Below are 10706 nucleotides of genomic sequence, written 5' to 3' on the forward strand. Positions count from 1 at the left end.
CATTTTTAGCACAATTTAACTCCCATTGCCAGTTTTCCAGGACATTTGCCTGTATTTCCGAAAATAATCCAGGATGCCATTTTCGGAGGCAAATTCCAGGACATGGCCTGGAAAATCAGGATGCATGGCCAGCCCTATGTAATCAGAGATCAATAAGACTTACTGGAGGAGGGGGGGGGAGAATCAGAATTGCAGCAGCAATTTTGGAAGCTATGCATAGAAGAACAGAAGTGTAAATTGACAGGTCTCAAGCAACAGGGAATACCCCTGAAATGTGGCATTCTAATAGAGCTGTGAAATCTCACGTGGTTTCCTAACCATGGAAAAGCCTTGCTAGTCATACTACAGGCAAAGGCTTGGACCCCAAGATGCCGTGAATGAGTGAAAAGGTACTTCTGCTCAATTCTTCCTTCCTGCTGTGGGACATTTGCTATACCAGGTAGTGTCTGGAGCCTGACAGCTGCTGTGTTGTATGGCAACAGGGTTCATTGGCATCCATTTGTCTTGGGAGAAAATGGAAGAGTGGGAGGTTGCAGCGCTTGCTGTGGCTGTAGAGACCGATATGGGAGAGACATGTTTTGTTGCAGCCGAGGCACATGAAGGTCTCCAGTTGTTCTGCTGCAGATGCACCATGGCGTTTCTTTTCTCTGCGCTTCTCCCAGCAGTCCTTCCTCCTCTGGCCACTGCTAAGGATGCACAACCTGTCTGTCTCCAGGCACTGCAGTCGCCTGCAAGGAATTCCCACATGGCGGCGTTGATGCTGCCAGCCTTCATGTGACACTTGCAGACAACTTTGTAATGCAGAGTTGGTCTGCCAACGGGCTTGGTGCCTGAAGCCAGCTCTCTGTCAAGCATGTCCTTGGGAGATCCTGCCAATATGCCTTATGGTAGAACCTCACAATGGGCAAAAGCTTAGGGCTAAAAAGACAACAGAGACCCGAGTTGTAGGCTTACTGGAGGGGTTGCCATCCTGGCACCTGTTGGTGCCTGCAGAGGTCTTCCCTGGCACCCTCTGGGTCCCTTCCGCCTGCTGAAATAAGGCTTCAAAGCCCATATAATAGGCCATGGGTAGGCAAACTAAGGTCCGGGGCAGGATCCGGCCCAATCACCTTCTAAAACCGGCCTGCAGACGATCCAGGAATCAGCATGTTTTTACATGAGTAGAATGTGTGCTTTTATTTAAAATGCATCTCTGGGTTATTTGTGGGGCATAGGAATTTGTTCAGTTTCCCCCCCAAAAAATATAGTCCGGCCCCGCACAAGTTCTGAGGGACAGTGTACCGGCCCTCTGCTGAAAAAGTTTGCTGGCCCCTGTAATAGGCTGTCAGCTGTGCTTGGTTGTGGGGTGTGTGTGGTACCCACAACAATTTGCAAATGTGCTCATGGACCCCAGAAGACTGGTGACCCCTGGGCTTAAGGGCCATAGCTTGATGAGAGGTCAGTGTGGGCTATGCTGTTTGCCTATTGGCCTGTGGCTCCTCGGTGAGGCAATATGAGTACCGCTTTTAGCTCATCTGCCACTCCTAGGCAGCTGAGCTTGCTCCTGATCTAACAAGGGGATGTGCAGCCACAAGCCTTCCGAGAGGCGCACCGTACGCCAGCCAACTGGGAAATGTGTCAGGGAGTTTGTTCGGATCCATTTCGGGACATGGTCAGATCAATGAACGTGCATGTGTGGGGGACATGGGAGGTCAGCTCCGAAGAAAATAAGGGACATAGTGAACAGGCAGAAGAGGATAAGTTGCTTGCTAGAAAGGCTTGCTTGCACCACTAGCAGGCATAAAAAAACGAGTTCATCAGCCACACATGTTGGGTCAAGCTAGGGGCTCAGTAAACTTGTCTGGGTTTAGTTGTTTTATTGTTTTTGGAAAGTGAAACGTAGCTCATAAATAACTTAGAACATTTGCCAGAAATCAGGAGATCCCAGAAATCACGCATTCCTAAGTTATACCTAAAATATATTTATAAAGGCTGCATCAGAGCATAATTCCAGTTCTGAGCTGGTGGAGGACAGCGACTAGAGGACTGCTTTGTTTACGTGAGTGATAGAAGGAGATATCATGCTGAAACAAATAAATCTTGCTACCTTAATCAGTAAACCTGCCTGAGGGTGCCAAGTAGGTACCTTAGCAGACGTGGTTAGCAGACTGTGGATCACAGTTGTGACGACAATCTTATCTCTGTTTCTCAATGGATTGTATTTTATTTTACAACATCACTGCCCCATGTTCCATACTATATTTTTCTTCTTTCCCCACTTTATTCAATGTCGGTCAGTACAACTCCTCCAAGGTGTAGCTGTTTATTTTCTTACTTCCTTTAGACTTTTGTTGATTTGGGCACCTGAAAATTCTAACTAGGGTTCATATGAAATAAGAAAAAAAGAAGAAATTTTGGGATTCTCAATAGAGCAAAAAAATTTTACTGGGTGGGGTGACACGAGCATAGTCCCGTCTGTGTAGGCCAGATGGCAAGAAAGGGAATGTGGTTTGGCTGTGTGCTCAGGGGGAAAAAATATATTTGGGGAACAGGAGGGGACAGATGGAGTGTTCTTCCAGAAAAACAATCAACACTTTTGATTGCAGCTTCCCTGTGTCTTTTGACAGCTGCACAACAGGAAGAAATGCATGCACTGCAGCTTCTCTGACATTGCAGCATCTGAGTCCTTGAAGAAGTAGCACCAGTTGAGTTTCTGCCCTGGCCTGGGTGGGTAGGTAAGTGGGTGACAACACTCCTGTTTCATGACAACCCCACCACTTCACTGATTCTGATATCACCATGTCGTTATTTTAAATGAAAACACCCATGGAAACTCATTTTGCAACTCTCTCGCATCTCCTGGATTTTCTTTGTATTGTCACACCTTAAAATCATCAGCTGCGAAGTAGAATTCAAGAATAAATTGACATTCCCAGTTTGGGGGAGGACAGGATAGAAATAAATATAACAATAATAAGAATTATTATTATTACTACTACTACTACGCACAACTGATATTTATGCTTCGTTCTGCTCTGTAACATTATGACTAGCAGTTTCATTTATATTAAGGGGTTTTGAAACAACATAAGCCTCTTAAGACACTCTATCACTTAAAGCAGAATGTAATCAAATCACCACATTTTGTTTGGCAAACACACACACACACACACACACACACACACACACGGACAGAGACAAGGGACATGGACACACCAGGAAAAGGAAAAGGACGCAAAAAGCCCAGATGGTACAGGTCAAGGCAGAGTGGATTTTCCACATGCTAAAATAAAAGGCAAAACTGATGCATCAGGGCTTTGCTGAGCAGAGGTCCCTGGGCAGGCATCTGCAACGGGAGCTGTAGCTGTTATGCCTTCTCCCTGGGACCTTAGAAGCATGGAGTTTATGGTGGGAAGAACAGCTGTGGAAGGAGTGGGGGAGAAGAGACCCCTTCAGGATTTCAGAGAGGGCACGTAGCTCATGTCCCACATGGCGAAGATAAGAAATGGAGGGGGCGGGGCGGAGGGGGTTGTAGGAAATGGCTTAGGAAAACGCAGCAGCACAAGCTAAACTGCAGCTGCAGCAACAGCTCAGGGTGGCTGGAGGGGGGGGGGAGGAAAACTGCACACAGTCAGCAGATTCAGCTCCTCTCCAGTGAGAAAAGCAAAGGGCTGCCAAACAAATTCCTGCCTGGAGGGAGAGGGGGCTCCTCGCAGCTGCTCTCCGAGCTGCCTCCAGCTCTCCAAGAAGTTGGCTCCCTGCGGGAAGGGCAGAGTTAACTCCGCAAGGCGTTACATGGGGTTCATATCAACAGAAGGGAACTTGGCACCAGGAGAACACGGGCTATCAATTTACCCCCGTCTGGATGACGTTTCCTCCTCTCTCTGCTTTTCTGGGTCTTTGCACACTCGACACACAGGAATCAATACAATGGCTATAGGCGGATTTCTTTTTTTCTGGGCAGTAATGTTGTTTAAGGAAGTTTGGAGAGTGTTTTCTAAAGTCACCGTTCCACTTCAAAGTGGTCAAGGGACTGTCTCGCCAGAGTGGTGCATGCTCTGGTTATCTCCCGCTTGGACTATTGCAATGCGCTCTACGTGGGGCTACCTTTGAAGGTGACTCGGAAACTACAACTAATCCAGAATGCGGCAGCTAGACTGGTGACTGGGAGCGGCCGCTGAGACCATCTTGAAAGACCTACATTGGCTCCCAGTACGTTTCCGAGCACAATTCAAAGTGTTGGTGCCCTAAACGGCCTCGGTCCAGTATACCTGAAGGAGCGTCTCTTCCCCCATCGTTCTGCCCGGACACTGAGGTCCAGCGCCGAGGGCCTTCTGGCGGTTCCCTCATTGCGAGAAGCAAAGCTACAGGGAACCAGGCAGAGGGCCTTCTCGGTAGTGGCGCCCGCCCTGTGGAACGCCCTTCCAGCAGATGTCAAAGCAATAAACAACTACCTGACATTCAGAAGACATCTTAAGGCAGCCGTGTTCAGGGAAGTTTTTAACGTGTGATATTTTACTGTATTTTTGGTTTCTATGGAAGCCGCCCAGAGTGGCTGGGGAGGCCCAGCCAGATGGGCGGGGTATAAATAATAAATTATTATTATTCTTATTATTACTATAAATAAGCATGTTAACCGTATTAAAAACACACAGAAGAGTCAAAAACTGAATAGGACGCTTTAAACAGCAGATCAAATGTCAGGGGTCTACTACACAAGGAAAATGCCTTTGGAAAACCCAAATATCCAGCCAGTTGGATATTCCATTGGAAGGATTCCACAATGTAGATATTGACAGAATCATCATCATCATCATCATCATTTTATTTATGCCTCGCCCATCTGGCTGGGTTGCCCCAGCCACTCTGGGCGGCTTCCAACACATAAAAAAACATAATAAAATGTCAAACTTTAATAATAACCTGATCCAATACAAAAAAGCCACAATAACTTTAAAATAAACCACTTATATCAAAACAATAATCCATTATAATGAGAAGGGTGGTGCTATGGTCTAAACCACTGAGCCTCTTGGGCTTGCTGATCAGAAGGTCAGTGATTCTTATCTGCACAACAGGGTGAGCTCCCGTTGCTCTGTGCCAGCTCTTGCCAACCTAGTGGTTTGAAAGGATGCCAGTGCAAGTAGATAAATAGGTACTGCTAAGGCGGGAAGGTAAACGGTGTTTCTGTGCTCTCTGGTTTCTTTTACGGTGTTCCATTGCATCAGAAGCAGTTTAGTCATGCTGGCCACATGACCCAGAAAGCTGTTTGTGGACAAATGCCGGCTCCCTCAGCCTTTGTCGCCTTTGACTGGACTTAACTGTCCAGGGGTCCTTTACCTTTTACCTTTTTACCATTATAATCTAATAGTAAGCAGTAAAATTAAATATCAGCATATAATAATTAAACTGTTTACACTTATGTTGTTGTTGTTGTTTAGTTGTTTAGTCATTTAGTCGTGTCCGACACTACGTGACCCCATGGACCAGAGCACTCCAGGCATTCCTGTCCTCCACTGCCTCCCGCAGTTTGGTCAGACACTATCCAGCCATCTCGTCCTCTGTTGTCCCCTTCTCCTTGTGCCCTCCATCTTTCCCAACATCAGGGTCTTTTCCAGGCAGTCTTCTCTTATCATGAGGTGGCCAAGGTATTGGAGCCTCAGCTTCAGGATCTTTCCTTCTAGTGAGCACTCAGGGCTGATTTCCTTAAGAATGGATGCGTTTGATCTTCTTGCAGTCCATGGGACTCTCAAGAGTCTCCCCCAGCACCATAATTCAAAAGCATCAATTCTTCGGCGATCAGCCTTCTTCCATACATCACTACTGGGAAAACCATGGCTTTAACTATACGGACCTTTGTTGGTAAGGTGATGTCTCTGCTTTTAAAGATGCTGTCTAGGTTTGCCATTGCCTTTCTCCCAAGGAGCAGGCGTCTTTTAATTTCGTGACTGCTGTCACCATCATGGGGCCCAAGAAAGTAAAATCTCTCACTGCCTCCATTTCTTCCCCTTCTATTTGTTATAAGTTTACACTTATAACAATAAACAATTGTTAAACTACAATCAATAAAAACAACGGCAAGTCGCAATGCACAAAATACCACAAAAATCACAAGGACATCATCCTGCCAGTGGCCAAACCATTTTTTAGCCAACAGGAACACCCTCACAAGTGGATGTGGTCCTCTTGACCCTCGTCTCTAGTCTGAGACTATGGTTTGCGGTTCAGTCGTCATAATAAACCATAGTTTTGGCTGTGGGGAAAATATGAGCTGTTTGGGGCAGGAGATACAGGGTGCTTTTCTCATTGCTATTCCTACAATTCCCAGTACACCCAGCAAACTACAGTTCCCAGCATTCTTTGGTGTGTCGGGATGTGCTTTAAATGGATGGCATGTAAGTAGCCCAAACATCTCGGGGTCTAGAGAGGGAACTTCTGAGTTTACTCTGAATGCTAAGGCAGACACTCTCCTTTAACCGAGTGTGCATGGGCAGAAATGGCAACATTGTTACCCAGTCACACCAAGCTGGATTTATTCCTGCATTGCAAGGGGTTGGACTAGATGACCCGTGGAGCCCCTTCCAACTCTAAAATTCTATGATTCTTTGTTGTTTTCACTGGGTAGGTCTCATGCTCAGCTCTCCTCCTATAGTTCCATCCCTGCTATAATGCAATGAAACGTTTGGGCAATCCTAGGCCTTTTAGCACCATATAAAGGTAAAGGTAAAGGTACCCCTGCCCGTACGGGCCAGTCTTGACAGACTCTGGGGTTGTGCGCCCATCTCACTTAAGAGGCCAGGGGCCAGCGCTGTCCGGAGACACTTCCGGGTCACGTGGCCAGCGTGACATCGCTGCTCTGGCGAGCCAGAGCCGCACACGGAAACGCCGTTTACCTTCCCGCTGGTAAGCGGTCCCTATTTATCTACTTGCACCCGGAGGTGCTTTCGAACTGCTAGGTTGGCAGGCGCTGGGACCGAGCAGCGGGAGCGCACCCCGCCGCAGGGATTCGAACCGCCGACCTTTCGATCGGCAAGTCCTAGGCGCTGAGGCTTTAACCCACAGCGCCACCTGCGTCCTTAGCACCATATAATACTGTGCTAAACATTTGGGGAGGGTTAAAAAAAAAAGGTGACCAGTATGACCACCTCAGACATGACTCTTGTTCCAGGCTGAATAGCAGCACTCCTGTTTGGGGCTGGAGATACGCTGCAACAATTTGTTGTGGGTCCCTGCTCCCCTTATCACCACTAGCCAATTATATTCTATGTCGGATTTTAATCATGGCCAGATTATGCCTGCGCTGTGGCCTTTCTCCACACCAGGTCAGGTTTAGATTATTTCATGGCGCTCTCTACCCCAGGCCTCGCCTGCTTTCTTCCTCTCTGCTCCTATCTTAATACATCTCCCGCTGAGTTTCAGCCAACAAGGAAGCTGCATCTTACTTCAAGGCAGCTATATTTCCTCTCTTAACAAAAGCAGGCTAGAAGTCTACTTCTCCTCCACCCATCCAGGCCCAGGCAAAGCGAGGGACGGGGTCCCAAGGCAATTTCCTGATGAGTGTCAGCTGTCACACACTGTCGCACATTCAGTAAAGATCTAAAGGGCCTGGCGATGAGTGACTGGCTGTAATAATGCCACACGGAAGAAAGATTTGGGGCTGGCCCAAGACGTCGGGTGGAAATCGAAATGATACTCCTTGTCACAAATTAAAATTGTGGTGCCAGGCCCTCAGAAAGTTTTCTTTTGGGGATGGCCACAAGAGGACTTGCCCTCCCCCAGAACCACCCATAAAAAAGCAGGAGGGTGACAGGGCAGGAGAGGTAGTCCTGAGGCTCTGAAACGAGTTGTTAAAGTATCTATTGACTTGGACCTTGCTTGTTATTTTTTTTGACTGAACTTGCCTAGAAGGAGGTGAGGATTTTTCAAAAGAAGGCTGTGAGCCAGTGTTGGTTAAAATGGGGGCAAATCACTTTATTTGTACTCGTCTTACTTTAAAATGGGTTCCCAAGACTTTAATCAGACGTTGTTGTTGTTTAGTCGTTTAGTCGTGTCCGACTCTTCGTGACCCCATGGACCAGAGCACGCCAGGCACTCCTGTCTTCCACTGCCTCCTGCAGTTTGGTCAAACTCATGCTGGTAGCTTCGAGAACACTGTCCAACCATCTTGTCCTCTGTCATCCCTTTCTCCTTGTGCCCTCCATCTTTCCCAACACAGGGTCTTTTCCAGGGAGTCTTCTCTTCTCATGAGGGGGCAAAAGTATTGGAGTCTTAGCTTCAGGATCTGTCCTTCCAGTGAGTACTCAGGGCTGATTTCCTTAAGAATGGATAGGTTTGATCTTCTTGCAGTCCATGGGACTCTCAAGAGAATCAGACATTATTTATTATTAAATTTTATATTGCTTTCATATCCCACCTCTCATTGAAGAAGCTCAAGGTGACATACAGAGTTGTCCTTCTCCCCATTTTATCCTCACAAGAACCCTGTGAGGCAGATTATGCTAAGACGATAACACACTGGCTACTTTTTACTTTTTAAAATGCTCTGCATAAAATAGTAAGTGTGGCTGTCTTGTTCCATTTTCCTCTCTCTTTTCTAGCAAGGCTCCGGTGCTGCTGCTGTTATTGCGCGTCTGTGCATGATTTTCTTGGGTTGCAAAAATATGTGTATTGAATCTATTTTCAGGTCATAAAGTCTCTTCTACAAATCATTAATATTGTGCACAGTATAAGGCTGAGGAGCATGGTAGGCAGAAAATTAAACAAGGGAGCTTGCCACCCACTCACTGCACACCTTAATGTGGAGCATCACCTGATGAATTTCTGCCTGGCACATGCCAGTTAAAGGCACAGCAACCCTGCCAGCAAAGAAAGTGGCAACTCTATCAGCTTGAAAGCATACTTCCCTGTCAGCAAAACTGGTGCAAAAAAGGATAATCTGAACGACTTTCCTTTTGGGGGAGAAGGGAGAACTTAATACCAGCCACCCTTGTAACAACTGTAGGTAGAATTGCTGTTTTCGATTCTAAATTTCCATCCCTTAATTGAATGGATTGCTGCCAAGGACACCCACTCTGTTTACATTCCATCTGCTTCTCCTGTTTTTCAGTAACAGCTTGGTGCAACAGCCTGCAGCTTCAGCTCCAGGCAGCTGGGGAATAGACACTCTCACTCTTTCTCAGCATCCCATCGCTTGTACTTAAACATCTTTATTAATGGCTTGAAGGAGGTGTGTAAACAGCACATGATGTTCTCAGCGCCAGGTAAAGGCCAATATATTTTACTTCCAGCTGTCTATCAGCTACATATTACATATAGAAGTTGCAGACCAAGGGAAATCTGTAAATCACCCAGGAGAGGCAGTTTCAGGAGGAGATGCTCACACCAGGGGCAGATTTTGGCAATATGGCACCCTGCACAAGGGCAAAAATCCCACCCACCCCCAATTTCTTATTTTCACAATAATTCCTTTTGTACAGTTGCTTTTTAATGGATCTTCTCTGCAGGTACCCATATAAATATAGGTATTGTTATTTTTACTAATACTCTCTGGGCTCTGTGCCCTGTGCGGGGGGACGGGGACGACCTGCACTGCCCTAAATCGGGCATTGCTTAAACAAGTAAATTTGCATGGGCTTGTGTTTTTGCGAGGAAAGGCCTGCCAAACTTGGGGTATCCTCCTTCAAGCATATTTTTCCAAATAATTTTCAGATTCCACCCCAGACGACTTCCTTTCCCACAGGTGCTACTTATCACTGTGTGGACATTCCCTTTGAATATGATCACTAACTTTGGGCCAAAGCTGTCCTCTCAAAGGTTTAGCATGAGCTGCGCCACAGACAAATATGCAGCAGCATGTGTCAGAAGTTAACAGACTGTGTGGCCCCACAGCCACCTCCGTTTCTCAGTAGGGAGTCCCCAGACATCACCACCCTTCTCTTCTTCCTGCAGTGGTTGAGTCCCTGAAGGGTTGAGAGCCTTCTTTATGGTATCCCACACCATACAATGTGCTCTGTGTGTTAAGTACATGCTGGACCTCTGCCACAGCAGGGCCTGTGTTGGTCAAAACCAATCCACCCAGCTTCGGGGAAAGTGGGCAGGTTCCAGACCCTTTACAACACTGTCATCAAATGCAGTTATGCCCCCAGAATAGCAAATTATTGCTCTTCATAATATTTCTTACCCACCTTTCACCCAGGGTCAGTTACAACAATGTAAAAATACAGTATTAAAGGCAGCTGAAATGCTAGGCATTCACTTATACGAAAGTAAACAAGGCTCCACTTTGGGGTTTTGTCTTCCTGCAAGCTTTAGCCAAAAATGTCAACTAGCCAGTGCTTAGGCCTGAGTTTTGATTCTTGGTCTTGCTAGAGTATGACAGAATATCAGGCAACAGCACAGGCTGAAAGTTGCTGCGGCTGAAAATGTGTTCTTCGTTAGATAGCCTGACAAAAATGCTCAGCCTACAGCAGCTTTTCACATACAGAACTAGAAAACTCTCTGGCTTATGTTGTTTGTACCAGCAGGACACTTAATCCCTTCTGCTGCTAACAACTGGGTTTTGCCAGTCTTGAAGGGCAGAAGTATGTGTTCAGCACTAAAAACAAGTATCAGGTCAGCATAGTTCATTGTAAGGGCACTTGGCCCAGGAGTGCGCATTGGGGCGGTGGCGGCATTGCATCCCCTTTTTGAGTTGACGACTCCTCTTTGCCTTGACCCTTGCATGACAT

The 10706-nt window shown here is 46.7% G+C and overlaps 2 long non-coding RNA genes across 4 annotated transcripts in view; one reads left to right on the plus strand and one right to left on the minus strand.

Annotated features, from left to right (window-relative positions):
• LOC307216333 overlaps window positions 1-10706 on the plus strand; it is a 36928-nt gene that overhangs the window by 24214 nt on the left and 2008 nt on the right. The window contains exons 1-3 of one of the 3 annotated variants that reach the window (XR_013839029.1): window positions 2695-2714; window positions 8663-8976; window positions 9086-9205. This is a non-coding gene — a long non-coding RNA (uncharacterized lncRNA). Of the gene's footprint in view, window positions 1-2606; window positions 2715-8662; window positions 8977-9085; window positions 9206-10706 lie in introns of those variants that run through there. The other 2 variants (XR_013839030.1, XR_013839028.1) reach the window with 2 other exon arrangements.
• Window positions 1857-2670, minus strand: LOC307216344. Its single transcript, XR_013839045.1, has 2 exons — window positions 2574-2670; window positions 1857-2025 (listed from the first exon to the last, which is right to left on the minus strand). It is a non-coding gene; the product is annotated as an uncharacterized lncRNA (long non-coding RNA).

This window comes from Podarcis cretensis (assembly GCF_951804945.1).
Source record: "Podarcis cretensis genome assembly, chromosome: 5".
Taxonomy (NCBI): domain Eukaryota; kingdom Metazoa; phylum Chordata; class Lepidosauria; order Squamata; family Lacertidae; genus Podarcis; species Podarcis cretensis.